Raw genomic sequence first — 15,220 nt, 5'->3', positions numbered from 1 at the left:
TTCTTGACCAGGAGAGGTAGGGTTATCTGGGATTGTGTTTTACCTTTAATTGCCCTCGGCCCCACCATCTTTTTTCTCTGTGAGTCATTTGTCTTGCTTTTGGTCAACACTGCTTTTCTTGGGTCTTCAAAGATCTTGGAACAACCTGAAAAAGAATTTAAATATATTAAACCCTGGGTTTTTTTCATAAAAATTAACACCAAGGATCAACTCTATGTTTAATGACAAAACCTACTTCTTAAACATTATTTTAAAATATCCTAAAAGAAGAATGAACTTAAAATCCTCCCCTTAGGGGCGCCTGGGTGGCTCAGATGGTGAAGCGTCTGCCTTCGGCTCAGGTCATGATCTCAGGGTCCTGGGATTGAGCCCCGCATCGGGTTCCCTGCTCGGCGGGGAACCAGCTTCTTCCTCTCCCTCTACTGTTCCCCCTGTTCCCCCTGCTTGTGCTCTCTCACTCTCTCTGTCAAATAAATAAATAAAATCTTTAAAAAATAAAATAAAATCCTCCCCTTACAAAAAAGGGGGGGAGGATGGGGGTGGCAACATTCCTCCAGGGAAGCTGTGTTATGAAGCAAAAATGAGGCATGAAACCAAGGCCAAGCCTGGACTGGCAAAACTGAAGCATACATAGACTTTTGCAAAGAAAATATTTTGAAACTGTTTCCCCCCCCTTACAGACCTCAGCCTTAGTAATGACGGTTTCCCCAGATCATTCCTTCAGCACTTTTGTCTGCTCAAAACAAAGTAACAGGGTTTATTAGACACCCTGAGAACTGTAATTAAATAGCCGTCTTAGTTCCGGGAAAGAAACCACCTTTTAATTTGTGGATGCTGAGGACGATCCCTATTTTTAAAAACATTAGAACACAACCAAACTGAAATAAAAGAGAGAGGGGAAAAAAAAAAAAAAGTCGTCCTCAGAATATGCCTGTCGCCACAGCTCTAAAATCCCATCTCTTTTTCTGGAGATACAGGAATTTCTGTGCTGATGCAACTTTCCAAGTAAAATATCCAATCCCAAAATATTACATTTAACAGAATCCTCACAACATGACAAATTGCAAATGGCAACTGTCTCGGTTGAAAATATTTTCAAACTAGAAAACGTCTTAAGTATTGCATCAAAATCAATATTTGCAATGGGCCATAGTATTTCTAAATGTTTCCGCAGCCCCACTGACCCTCCCACTCCGCTCGGGGCGCCAGCCAAGTCCATCTCAAGTCTTCGGGCCTCTGCTTGAGACAGTCCATCCAGTTGCCCGACGTCCCCACACAGTGTTTGTTATGATATGGAAAATATAAACTCTTGGGAAAATATGAGCATCCAAAGCCACATATAATACGATGTCGATATTGTAAAAAGAAAAAACTGCTAGATGGCTGCAAGACAAAAAGAAGGTAGCCTGAGAAGGGTGCAGCTGCCAGGAAGCACGTGAAATCGCTCGCAGAATCGGGCTTTGAGTTTCCAATGTGAATTCCGAGGGAGTCTTATTTTCTCTATTATTTTCTTCTGGGTATTTTCTTAATTTTCAGAGTGAAGAAAATTCACCTTGATAATCAGAAGAAAACTAAGCAATTATCATTTTCTATCCCTGAACATATTTTCAAAGCATTTTCCAGACAGCAATGTATCACTTCTGCTGCCCGGCCTTATGGAGCAGTGTTGGCCTCTCGTTCTCAGGGACCGGACTGTCAGCAGGAAACGGGGAGGTAACAGCGAATTAGATCATGCTTTGCCTGACCGCACAGACCTGGAGTTAATAAAGGTGTTCCCAAATTTCTTTTTCTAGAAATCCAAAAGGCAATATTGATTATCACTTTGTTAAATGCTTTCCATGGACAAGTGGTTAAAATCCTATTTGGTTTCCAATTGCTGCAAAGGGAATAAGAGTTTTAAAAGCGTGGGCTAAGATTTACTATCCTATGTCATCCTAGAGTATACTCGAGTGCCAAAATCTCTACATGCCGAAAGAAAAACTTGATTTATGACTATTGCTGGACCTGATTTAAAGACAAGAGTAAAGCCCAGAGAAGATTCTATTAAATATATGCAATGGGTACTTTTAAATTAGCATTATGGCGTTATTAATATTTCATTTATCCAGAGGGCACTTATCTGACAACATAAATTATCCATAACACAGCTGAGAAGCCACAAAGGATCCAAGAAAATGTCACGAAGTCCGGGGAGAGCAGCTTTGCCAGGGAAAAGCACGCTACCAGCCGCGTGAGGTAACAGCTGGCCCAATCAAAGCAGAAAAGTCAGAAAATTCTGCAAACCAGACTTAAGAGCTCAAAAAATCCAGCCATTTGAGAACTGTGGTTGGAGACTGCATACTGCTTACCCCTGCCCAAGAGCCCCTGGTCCTGCAGAGAAGCAGAGCTCGAAGAACCCCGTGATGCACACGAGGACCCCCCCTAAGCCTGCCACGGCCAAGGACCCCAGTCCACACCACCCTCGGGTTCGGTGAGGCCCCGTGTTCTCCCCGGTCAGAGGAAGAAGACTGCTTGGCCGGGTTAGAAAGTGGCCACTGGCGATGGGTAAAGCCAAACACGGCTGAGCACCTGCACGGCAAGCTTCACTCGCCACAGCAGCCTTGGGGCAGCAGGAAGACCCCCGGGCTGGGGGCTCCCAGCCAGTGCTGACCCAGCAGCCTCTGTCTGCCCATCACGAGCCATGGGTAAGAGACGGGTGGCGCAGGTAAGAGGGACGCGGTGCAAGGCGGAGCTTACGGCCGTGCCAGGTGGACAGACGAAGGCAATGTTATGTTCCAGGCAGTGGGACCGCCCTGTTCCCCAAATGCGCTGGACAAGGAGCCACTCCCCACACACAGCTTTTCCTGGCCGCCTTGTGTCCGCAGCAGCATGTGTCGCGTAAGGGAGGTCAGCTCCTGGGAAGATGCACAGCTCGATGTCCAGGAGAGCGGACTCCGCGACCGGAAACAGCCTGGGTAACGGGCAGGCAGCAGCCATGCAGGAGAAGAAATGGACGGACAGGTGCCAGGGACGGAAGGGCTGCAGTCATCTCTGTGGTCCTGGTGAGCACGGCCACAGAGGAGACAGTTTGTTCGCTCATAACCCGCACACTTGGGGCCCTTCCTCCTTTACGGAAGGAACCCCAACTTCGCTGGGGTGTACAGCCCCTATCCCAACATGCCCACTTGGAGGGTAAATCCTTTTGCTGTGCGTCCCTTCCTCTTGCCACTGCCTGGCTGGCTTAGGGATGGGCGATTCGACACCGGAGGAAATGAGCTGGAGACCCTCCGGTAAAAGTCCCTTGGCTGCTAGAGAAAGGCCATAGGATATCGTCCCCCATGTGTGACGCGGGGAGCTGTGACAGCCACCTCAGGTCCACGAAGGGAGGCAGCCTGAGGACGAAACTACTATGCTTTGGGTGTCTAGGAGTAACTGGAGGAGATATTCTGGGTTCCTGCTTTGGGTGGAGAAGAGCTCAATGACCCAACCCTGGAGGCAGAAACTAAAGAGTCACTTTCGGCTCATTTGCCATCTGTATCCAACTCAAACAGACATGCTGAGTATGCTCCACAGTTCTAAGTTTAAAATAAAATGTCCAGGGCGCCTGGGTGGCTCAGCCACGTAAGCGTCTGCCTTCGGCTCAGGTCATGGTCTCAGGGTCCTGGGATTGAGGCCCGTGTCAGGCTCCCTGCTCAGCGGGGAGTCTGCTTCTCCCTCTCCTTCTGTGCTCTCCCACTCTCTCAAATAAATAAATAAAATCTTAAAAAAACAAAGCAAGAAAAATATTAAAAAATAATAATAAAATAAAATGATCGCTGGAAATTAGCACAGCCCATAAACGTCTTTATGTAAACACTCGATCTAAGACTTAGAGAGTGAATAACAAATATCAAGATGACTGACCTATCACGATGTGTACACGTACTGCGTGTCCAGCACTGGAGACGGGGTAGAACACGCCCTCGGTAAACACAGGGTTTGATGGACGGACAATACTTTTAGTTAAATGACTGTCTGGATGCAGAATGGGGGCAGAGTCCTAAGACAGGTACGAAAGAGGAGGTGATCCTATCTAGCGCCATAGAATAGCAATGCCCCCCTGAGGGAGTTAGTCTGTGATGGGCGCCCAGGATTCACTAGGTAGGAAGCGGGCAAAGAGCATGCAAGGTGGAGGAGACAGGTGAGCAAAGGTATGAAGGTGAACGAGTGTACTTAGGAGAGGTGTGCTCTAAGGAGAGTGTCTTTCATCTCTATGTCCACGTAGGGTACAGAGCGTGAGCTCAGAAATGTTGAGTGACTTGTCTCTGTAACTCAGAAGTTCCACTGGTATTCGTCTCCCTCCTTGATCTAAACCCCACCTGCCCTTCAAACCCATTCATTCATTCAATCGTGCATCCATCATCCATCCGTCCAACATGCAGCTGACTGAGTCCCCAACACGTGTCAGCTGCTGAGCTGAGCAGTAACTAGAGCTGGGCTTTGCCCATGAGTTCAGAGTCTAGCGGGAGACACAGAGGGAACAGTGTAAGGGAACAGTGATAAATATCAAGTCCCCCGGCCCTGTTTGACCCCCCGCTACAGAACACGAGTGAGGGCAGCTCCTGACCTATTTGGGACACTGAAGGAGAAAACAAAACAGCCAAGAACACAGGGAGGAGCAGTAAGAGAATGAAAACTCTAGAAACGACCCACAGCATGGAATCCAGAGAAGGATGTCCAGTAAGACAGAAACAGTTCACAGCATCTGATCTGCAGAGGGGTGAATAATCCTGAAAAAGTCATTCAACAACCACACGTATTGAGAACAGGCATTGAGTCTAGCAAGTCAGAACCCCTTGGGGGCCTGTAACAGTGCTGCAGCAGAACGGTCAAGCAAACCAGTCTCCAATGGATGCTTGAGAGGATATGTGGAAGTCAGTGCCGGCTTTTTCTTTGAGAGAGAGAGAAAGCATGAGCAGAAGGACAGAGACAGAATCCCAAGCTGACTCCACACTGAGCAAAGAGCCCAATGCGGGGCTCGATTCCAAGACCCCGAGACCATGGCCTGAGCTGAAATCAAGAGTCGTACACTTAACCGACTGAGCCACCCGGGTGCTCCCAACACAAGCTATTCTTAAGCAGCCAAGAGAGGGGAAGCGAGAGAAGCTCAAGGAAAAAGCCCCAGTGCATTCATCCACCCAACACTTGCGTACCTACTGTGTTTCAGAAATTGCTAGCAGTTAAGGATGCAACCAGGCATAAGAAGTCTTGCCCTCAAGAAGCCGACAATCCACTTTGCTTGCTGTTCTTGTCTATTCATGATGAGCAAAGAAGGTCTGTTTATGGGGAGGATAGAGGGAGCCGGTGGAATTGTAGGCATAGAGATTCTAGAGACAGGCTCCAGGGACGGTCCACACTGGGAGAGACAGAGGAGAGGCCGGATACAGCAGCACATTGGTGGGGCCAGCTCTGGCAGGTGGGTGGAACCCCACTGCCCTAAAAGAAGTGGCATGCTGTTAGCTGGCTGACCACCGGCTCTCCCAGGCAAAACTGACATGAAGCACGTGGAAATTTCTACAGAGTAACTGTTGCCACCACGGCCCCTCTCAAGGAACCAACAGCCGTCCCTACACGCAGAGCTGGACAGAGACGCACACGATCGCTCTAGCCAGCCGCAGAGGCTGGCCCTTGCACACCTGTGCTCCAGAATCCGGGAGACAAAGGAGCCTGAGGCTCCTTTAAAGGAAGGGGGCGGTGGCAGAGGCAATCTACGGAGAGCAGCCCAGACAGCGGCTCTCCCAGTGGCGGAGTCCCTGCCACGAGTCGCTTCTGGGAGATGGAATTCAAAACCCAGAAAAAATGAGAGGTCCAGGGGCTCCTAAAGTGCTTCCACATCAGCTCTGTGCTTCCCGAAGCTGGGGAGGAGCCCCGAACACACGCTTTGTGTCGCTGCCTGGCTCCAGGCTGACGCTGTGAGCGCGGGCTGATGCTTCCACGAGTGACTCACCACGCTGCTTTCTGCTCGGACTTAGAACTCAGGGACGCTGTTCTGGAATCCTAGAGAATCCCCTGAAGGGTCTCCTTTTGGTCTCCTTCATAAAGAAATGTTGCCAAAATAAACAAGGGCAGTTTTGCTGGAAAAAAAATGGCAAGGGTCTCCGTGAATCACGTCTGAGCCATACACCGGCCACAACTGTATGCTTTTTATCGGTTGGGTTTGGTCTGGCTTGGCTGTTGTTTGGGTTCATTTCATTGCTTTAGGGTCAATCTTTCGCCATTGGCGACCCTAAATCGACCTCTGGCCACAGTGCTTCTTCCCCCTTCTTTCTTCGTGGGGAGAGCAGAGTGAATAGAGTTATCGGTGCACCCAGACACGTGGACTCCTGCAAAGGCAGTGCCGCTCTCTAAGGAAGGACCCTTCTCCCGTTCTCAGCCTTGCCCTTCGCACGTGAGAGCACCGAGCTGACCTCAGAGTGGAAGGTGCGGCAGCCAGTTTCCACCAAAACCAAACACACAGCAGCAAAACAGCTCCACGGCCTCTCAGTCTGGGGACCATGATCTGCCTCTAGGTCCCAGTAAAAATGAGACATTTGAAGGAAAACAGGCTGCATTTGAAAGGCGGGTGACATCAAGAAAGAGAAAACAGCTATAAATACCACTTCTCTCCCTTTTACACTGAGCCTTCTGTTAAAGGAAACACATTTACCAGAGTTCTTTTTTTTTCCCTAAGTTCAACTGGAAAAACATAAATATTTAGTCATTTCATAACGGCATACAGCTGACAAGCGGGCCACAGGTTAAAGGAACACTACGTATTTCTAAGAAGTTCATCTAACAAAATGTATATTAGGGAACAGAATCTGAAAGTCTGTTTTAGAAACAAACCTGAGCTTCATAATGAATTTTGTCTTGATAGAATCACAAGATCAAATCTTAAAGATGGCAAATGCATTGATACCATCTTTGCGAACGATGAGATCTGTTTTGTGTTTTTAAAGTAACAGCACTGGGCAGAAAAATCAAAACACTGTTCGTAATACATAACTGTGTTTGAGGTTGTATATGAAAATCACTAATTGCCAGTTAAATTCATGGATATTGTATTAACATCTCAATGCTATCAACAAAAAAATGCAGAATTCCTGAGAACCAAAACGACAACAATGTACATTAATAGAGTCAGGGGCCCAATGAACATTCCAGATCATCATTTTTAGGTGAAACCCACCTGTCGGCATCCCCCTGATGCCTGCCAGAGGCAGATGTTTTTATTTTGAATAGAGTAGGAAGAGGTAGATAGAAAGAGGGTAGAAACTTTCCTAAGAAAAATCAACCACCATAAAGGCAGGAAGAAGAAGAAGAGAAAGATATCACGACTAGCAACGTAGAGAATTCTCTACATTATCTGCCATTATTGTTCTGTCAGAAAAAGAATAAATAAAAAGGCCATAACTACTTCAGATTACCAACAGGGAAAGTTTACCTTGTACCCTTTAAGGGTGAGGAATTCCAAAGAGCCTTGAACTCACCATGAAAGTCGTTCTGAGCCCACTAGCTTCGCTCAAACACTCTGGCACGCTGGTGATGGGTATCCCACCAGCAGAAGCTCTGAACCCAGCTTTTCCATCTCCACTGACTTCTGACGAGTTTAAGAGCATTGCATAAAGATCGCCTTATTTGTACTGGACACAATTTGGAAGTAAAAATGTTTTAATCCTCCTACGTATTTTAAATAGAAGTCATGAGCCTCGCCACGAAACGCCCTTCCCCGGCTCGGGGTTTAGAACCTACTTCCCACTCTACGGCTACGCGTGCCATCCGTATAGGATTTTCCATGCACTCCACCAATAACCCGTCGTTCAAGGAATTAACTGACCATCCCATGCAAAAATCTGTGTCCTGGGGTTTTGTAGGATGAACACATTCCATGGAGTGCGTCTCACTCTCGGAGAGTCCACACGCCTCGCAAGAGAGTAAGCTTGTGGACTAAGGGTTAGTGATTCAGAATAAGGGATAACGTGGCAGCCCCAGTAAGAAGCCCTGGGGTGGCTCAGGGGGGATGAAAACAGAGAGCTTCAGCTTGGGGTGGCAGGACCGAAACGCAATCCTAAGGTGAGATGGATTTCTTCCAGACACGAGTGACGAGTATACTCCAGGTGGGATGAATTAACACGGTCCTTGTGTACAAAGGGCCACCGAGGCGCCTGGGTGGCTCAGTCGGTGAAGCATCTGCCTTCGGCTCAGGTCATGATCCCGGGGTCCTGGGATCGAGCCCCGTGTCGGGCTCCAGGGAGCCTGCTTCTCCTTCTCCCTCTGCTCCTCCCCCCACTCATGATCGCTCTCTCTCAAATAATAAATAAAATATTTTTTTAAAACAGGGGGCCGCACAGTGCAGCCATATTTTCTGTGAGGATTAAGTGAGCAATATGGGAACAGCCCTCTGTCAGCAGCAAAACCATGTCCTTACCATCTTAGCCACCTCCTGAGGCGTGCAAGGGAGCCTTGCAGAGCAGGACAATGGCCTCAAACCGGGGGCGTGGGGACTATCGCCTGGTCTCTCAGGCACATGCTCCAGGAAAGTGGAGAAGCAAGAAGGCCCAAGGTGGGGGGAGATAGCTGGATGGTTAGGCCTCTGTGGGGTCACAGATGCTGGACACAGACCACTGGGGGGGCCCAGAAACGGGAGGGGGATAGAAAAGAAGGGGAGAAGGGGGTCGTGACAAAGATGGGGAGCTCTGTTTCAGCCCCAAGAATGAGAAATTTGGTCCTCAGGCCCCCGACCCACAGAGTTGGTTGAGGTGAGGGGGGCTCCGCAGCTGTCTGGTCAGGGGCTAGGACCCCTGCCTGTGCGGGGCCACCTCAGAGCAGAAACGTGGCAGAGGCTGCCTCCAGGGTTGGCTGCACTAAACCGAAGACAGGGACCAAGCTTCCAGAGCCGGCGTAAGACCCTCTCTGGCCCCCCCCCCACACACACCTGCCTATTGAACCAACGCTCTGCTACAGCATTCTTTTCTCACCTGAAATCTCTTTGAATTTTCAGTTTGCAGCACTCACGAGGTAACAATCACAAAGTTCATTCAGCAGTTGCATTTTCTCTTGCTGGGAAAGGAACTAGGTACCAGAACTTTTCTTTGCTGGCCTAACCCTCTGGAATCTGCTAGGTTTTGCAATCCCAAGACCAGACCTTCAAGGCTGGCCCTCTCTAAAGAAAGGGAGTGGGGGGAGGGGGGGCTTCTCCCTGCTCATCTCACAGTAAATAGAACATCTCAGTCTTCGTGTAAAACAACACAGGCATCACGAGCCAGAGAATACCACAAGGCCGCTGCCATCCCTCTGCGTGACCGTAACGGCCTCGTTCATCAGTCCAAACTCCAGGGCCTTCGGGGGCGTTCATCATCGGGCCCATTTATCAAGAGAGCCTGGAAGGTGGTTATTACGATCCACAAGTCTCTTGGTGAGGACACTGAGGCTTACAAAGATCCCAGAGCTGATGAGCGGACAAGCAGAGATTCAAACCCAGCCTCTGTTACTCCACGAACCGTGCGGTGTCCTGAGTGGGGAAAAAATCACACCCTGGTTCACCAGCAGAGAACACGAGCAGGAGCCAAGCTTCTGGGCACCGTCTCCACTGTGGGGCCCTCTCTCAAGCTCCACAATCCTCTTTGACGGTCAAAACCCAGGAAAAGTGGGAAAGGCTTCCCTAAAAGAGCAAAGTAGCATTACCGTTGGGTTGATTACCCGACAGAACTCATTCTTCTGTTCCGAGGCCAAAAATCCACAAGTGTGGGTACACCCAAGCTAGTCTTTGCTTTAATGTCTCCTAGTTTCTCCCAAGAATGCCTTAGGTACCGGATACCTCTGAAATGCAAAGTTGCAGGAATCAATTTTCTAGACTAACTTCCAAAAATCTCATCCAGCCCAAAGGGCCTTTCTGAAAGTTCAAGAATGAGACTTCAGGCACCCTCCCAGCAGGTGTTCCCCACACTGGTGTTTCAGACGTGGTGTGGCCAAACCCAGAAATCACACCTCCCACCCTCCACCCCATCGTGTCAGCCCACATCTCCCAAACACAAAAGGCAGTCTCCCAAGCAAAAAGCCTCGAGACCCTTCCAGGGGAAATTTGAGCAGATGTCAATTCTCAGATCCGGGAGGGGAGCTCAGCTGCTCTAACATCATCATCCCCTTGTTCCTTCCTGCCACCACCAGCCTGCTACTTGCTCTGGAGAACTTCCCTCTGAAGCAGAGAATGAGGCCCTGGCTGTCCTCCAATTCACTCCACTTGATCCACGTGGGACCCATGGCCCAGAAAACACACTCCAGCTGCCCTTGGTGCTAAGGATGGGCGTACCAAGAACAAGCCCATCAGTCTCTTCCATCCACACCTGCTTTCCTTTTCTAGCATCATGCAAGAGAAGACAAGGGGTGTGACCCTGGGCAAGTTACTTAACCTCTCTGTGCCTCCATCTGCACAACTATAAAATGGATACAATAGCAATATCTACCTTCTAAGTCTGTTGTGAAGACTAAATAAGCTATTTAAAGAGCTTCAAAGGGTTCTTGGAACATAACAAGTGTAGTAACTGTTAACTAGTCACTAAATGATTTACGGAAAAGAACTTAATACAGGTTTTGGGGGATTACTTGTGACTTTTAAATACTTTGTCCACTGGCGTCATATTTCTTGCTTTCAGAGGTCATTTAAAGGTGAGTGTGAATTACAGTGAGGGTGAATTACACACACACGGTAGTAAAGGCAGGGCAGGAAATGACGGTCCACTGCTGTGGCCTGACTTTGCCAATTAACTGGTTTGTGGGATGGGTTCCCAGGGGGGGAACCGGAGCTGGAGATAAGCAGGCAGGGAAATCAACAAGCTATGCTCTCCGGGTCAACACGCATGGGTGCAGGTGGAGGAAGCAGGACTGGGCAGGGGGGAAGGTGAACTGCGATCAAGCCCCAGCAAAGGCCTCAGATGAGCCCAGGGGGCCCTCTGGAGCTGGGCTGACCCTTCAGAGGTGGGAGTCAAGGTCAAGGGACCGGTCCTTTAACTCCTGCCTTGTGATGAGCTCTGTGTGAGGCTCTGATGACCAACAATAGTCTACGTGTTGCTGTGAGTATATCTTTTTTAAGATTCTATGTATTTATTAGAGAGGGAGAAAGAGAGTGGGACAGGGGCAAGGGGGAGAGGGAGAAGCAGGCTCCCCACTGAGCAGGGAGGCCAATGCAGGACTCGATTCCAGCACCCTGGGATCATGACCTGAGCTGAACGCAGACGCTTAACCAACTGAGCTACCCAGGCACCCCGCTGTGATGATATTTTTGTAGGTGTGGTTCTCATCTACAATTAACGGACTTCTACTTAAAGCGGATTACTTTCCCTGATACCGGTGGGCCTCATCCAATCACTTGAAGGCCTTAAGAGAACAGACTGAGGTTTTTCCAGGAAGGAAAGAATCTTACCCCCAGGCTGCAACATAAAAATCCTGTCTGAGTGTCCAGTCTGCCAGCCTGCCTGACAGATGTCAGACTCAAGATTGGAATGTTTTCTCTTGCCTAAGTACTCAGCCTGCTGGCCCATCCTATAGATTTCAGACCTGCCAGCCCCCCAGTTGTGTGGGCCAATTCTTCAAAGTAACCGTCATTAAAATAGAGATATGCAGACACAGACGATACGAATGCAGACACTGATAGACACCTACCTACATACCTCCATATCTATCCTATTAATAAGACCCGCTTCTCCCTGCGGAGCCGTTACTCCTCTGATGAATTAGTCACGGGCTGACCCGGGAAAGAGGCATGGCCCTGGGCAGGTGCCGTCACCAGGTGCCACCAAAGAGGGTTGAGAGCGGAGCCATCTCCAGCGACACTCTCCGCCTTGGAGAGAATAAGGTCCTCCATTCCTGCGGGGAGCCTGAGCAGCCCATGCCAGAGTTCACGCCAGTAGGCAAACTCTTTGGGACGGTTACTACAACTGCAAGGAAAAATGCAGAATAATGAAATCACCTGATTTACAGTTGGAAAGAATCTCACCATCATTCCCAAGTGTGGCATAATGAATAAAAACGGACAGCATTCGATTCTGAGGTACATCTCAGCAGACCAGGGTCATCGGGGCCCCCCACGTGAAGTTACAGTGACCTCTGACATCAGGGGGACCCACAACCTTCATGCGTAGCCAGGATGGGAGCCTGACGCTCCCCTGCGCATAGGAGGGAGGGAAGCCTCCCTAAAATCTGGACTCGGGGCAGGGAGGGGGCTGGTTTGTGGGGTTTGTTGATCTCCGTGTGGTGGAAATACTCTCCCCATTCCATCTAGCAACAGGAAGGGTTGGGAAGAGAAGGGCACAGAGCTCTCACAGTTCCCCATGCGACGCTGGAAGGGGACACAAAGGGGCCCGTGGAAGAGATGGGGGACCTGGCACTTCTCCAGAGAGAGCATTGTCAGAGGCTCCCACCTGGGAAGGGAACGGGCACCTGGACTGGGAAATGCATGAGCATGGACACATGCTGAGCTCAAACCAGTGAGGGAAACTTCAGAAGAACCATTCAAGCTTGGAAGCTGCCAGGACACAGGGACTGGTGCCTGATCCCCAGGTGAAGAACCCCTCAGACAGGTGGCCTGGAGCCCCCTGAGAGCAGGTAAGTAGAAAGGGCCATGCCGGGAGTGTGTTCAGCTATCATCCTTGGCGAGGCAAGATGGCCTGCGTGTCCTCTCGTGCCATGGGGCCCATGGAAGGTTGCGGACTTCTGAGGGCAAGTGAACCTTGAGAGAAAGAGGCTGGATGTGTACCAGGGGTGAAGAATCTGGGGACGGGCTGATAAACACAGGGAGCACCACGCTGCCACAGAGAGCTGTCGTGCGATGTTCCTTAAGGAGCCCTGAGGTCCCCACCACCAGCACCGCATGGAAGAGAGCCAGGGCTGGGACCTCAACTGCAATCAGTCTTTCAGCAGCCCCCCTCGCTGTCCTCTCTCTTCCTGCTCCAGCCCTGGGGGGCCAGAGGCAAAGGTCAGTGGGGAAGGAGAAGCAGAGGACGGAGTGGAGGAAGAAACGGAACCAGCTGGGAGACAGGGAGCCAGCCACGGGCCCAACCCAGGTGTGAGACAACCTCGAGATACAGAGGATCTTCACAAGGACTGGAAAATGGACGAGAAAGGGACTTTTATTTGGTGCATTTGTCCGAACCTCTCAATACTTGAAAATTGGACTGTTAATGAATATCTGGAAGTGATGGGGAAAGTCTGGAGCCTGACAAGACTTAGATCTGGGGTGGGAAAGNNTCTCAGACTTGAGAAGTGAGTGTGGGAAACAAAGCCGCATGCTGGGCTGCACCGACTGGGCCTAGCTCATTTGACCAACAGGGACACTGGTTTCTAATAGGCACAGTCGAGGGCCGGCCAACAAAGCCAGGTGCAAATACCAGGTGTCAGGACCACTCAGGCCAAGAGTGAGCAACAACCCGCCCGGTTTCTCACAAGAGATAGGGAAGCACGGAAAGGCCAAAGCACTGAGCAGGGGGTCCAACCTCAAAGACGGAGCAAAGAAATCTGCAAGAGTGAGAAGCGTGAGACGGATGAGCGCCAAGACATAGAACGATCTAGAGCAACCAGTGACCCAGGCTGCCAGCAAACTCACTCCTCCACCCCCACTCCACCCTGCCCTGTCTTTGGCTCAAGGATCTTGGGACTGCAAAGGTAATTAGCAAGAATACCTGGCAGGGAGAGTGGCTGGGCATCAAGGCAGTTTTGAGAACGTCAGAGTCAGAAGGGCTTGCCTGTCGGCCAGTGGCTGGAAGGAATGTTCAGCTGTATAGAAATTTGAAATTCACAGCTGGGTTCTCACTTTCTCTCAGGGTAGGGTGGGTGAGACAGAAAATATCTCCTGAACGATAAGACTCGCAACAGCTCCAGCGTGGTTTCACAGGGACCCCACCTGTATGGCAGCCCCCCCAAAGTGCAACGAAGGGACACAGCAGGGGCCCCATCCTATGTGGCTGCCCCTCTCCTGCCAGAACTGCAGGATTTCACCAATCATATCAACCACCCCTCCTTTGTCTCGACATGAGTGAAGGGTAGGCAGGGGGAGCTGCTTGTGTTTGCCCAAGAAATGCAATAAGAAAAAATCTTAAATGGGATAAAATCATAGAACCAGTTGAAGGAGAACTAAACAATTAAGGGATATTTCTCATTGAAATATGCCAAGAGGGGGCGCCTGAGTGGCACAGCGGTTAAGCGTCTGCCTTCGGCTCAGGGCGTGATCCCAGCATTATGGGATCAAGCCCCACATCAGGCTCCTCTGCTATGAGCCTGCTTCTTCCTCTCCCACTCCCCTGCCTGTGTTCCCTCTCTCGCTGGCTGTCTCTGTCTCTGTCAAATAAATAAATAAAATCTTTAAAAAAAAAAAAAAAGAAAGAAATATGCCAAGAGGATTTTGCTTGTTTTTTTTCTTTATGTTTTAATTTTTTTGGACAACCACTAACTAATATAGAGGTTCTCTAGGGCTGAGACAAGATTATCATTTTGAGATTTCTGGCCATTTCTAAACACTGATATAGCTCATTGCAAAATAAAGGCAGAACTGGGATTTCAACCTAACCACGTATCTAACCCCACTTGGGAATCTTTGGCTCCACGATTTTCACACTTGTCTGTTTGCTTGTTTTTTCCTCTCTGGTTATTGTGATTGAGTTTACAGGGGAACAGTGCCAGCCAGACCATCACCTCACCAGTTAGACAGAAGGTTCACTGGCTTTTATTGTTGGGACTGACAGATGTTATAGGATTCAGAGAATCACTGGATTCCAGGATTGCTCAGAAGGACCCCCACCCCCCACTCCCACCAATTCAGATGACACAGCCCACAAGACAATAGCCGTACCGGGCAAGGATCCAGCCTAATGTTCAAGTATCAATGATGGGGACCCTAACTGAAGGTTCAGTTGTGAAATACTGTGGTCTAGAAATGGCTACAGTTTTGTCAAACCTAAAGAAAAAGCCAAATCCCTTAAGAGACAAGGACAATGTACTAAGCTACCTTGTGAGGCAATCCAATGCCATATGATTGTAACAGACATGCTCAGTAGGAAAAAACCAATAGACAGATGCACAGATATGCATAGAGCGAAATAGATTGTAGGTAAGTAGGCAGATAGGTGGATGGATGGATGGATGGATGGATGGATGGATGGATGGATAGTTGGATGGAAGGATGGATGGATAGATGGATGGATGGATGGATGGATGGATGGATGGATGGATGGAT

The 15,220-nt window shown here is 49.5% G+C and overlaps 1 protein-coding gene across 3 annotated transcripts in view; it reads right to left on the bottom strand.

Annotated features, from left to right (window-relative positions):
* Positions 1-15,220, bottom strand: part of ERG (ETS transcription factor ERG) — a 229,077-nt gene that overhangs the window by 176,764 nt on the left and 37,093 nt on the right. For all 3 annotated transcript variants that reach the window (XM_040621901.1, XM_040621899.1, XM_040621900.1), the window contains exon 2: positions 44-145. The gene's annotated coding sequence lies outside the window, so the exon portion shown is untranslated. The remainder of the gene's footprint in view (positions 1-43; positions 146-15,220) is intronic.

Source organism: Ursus maritimus, unplaced genomic scaffold, assembly GCF_017311325.1.
Source record: "Ursus maritimus isolate PB19 unplaced genomic scaffold, ASM1731132v1 scaffold_4, whole genome shotgun sequence".
Lineage (NCBI taxonomy): Eukaryota > Metazoa > Chordata > Mammalia > Carnivora > Ursidae > Ursus > Ursus maritimus.
Note: the sequence above shows the minus strand (reverse complement) of the source record. Positions and strands in the feature narration are given on the sequence as shown.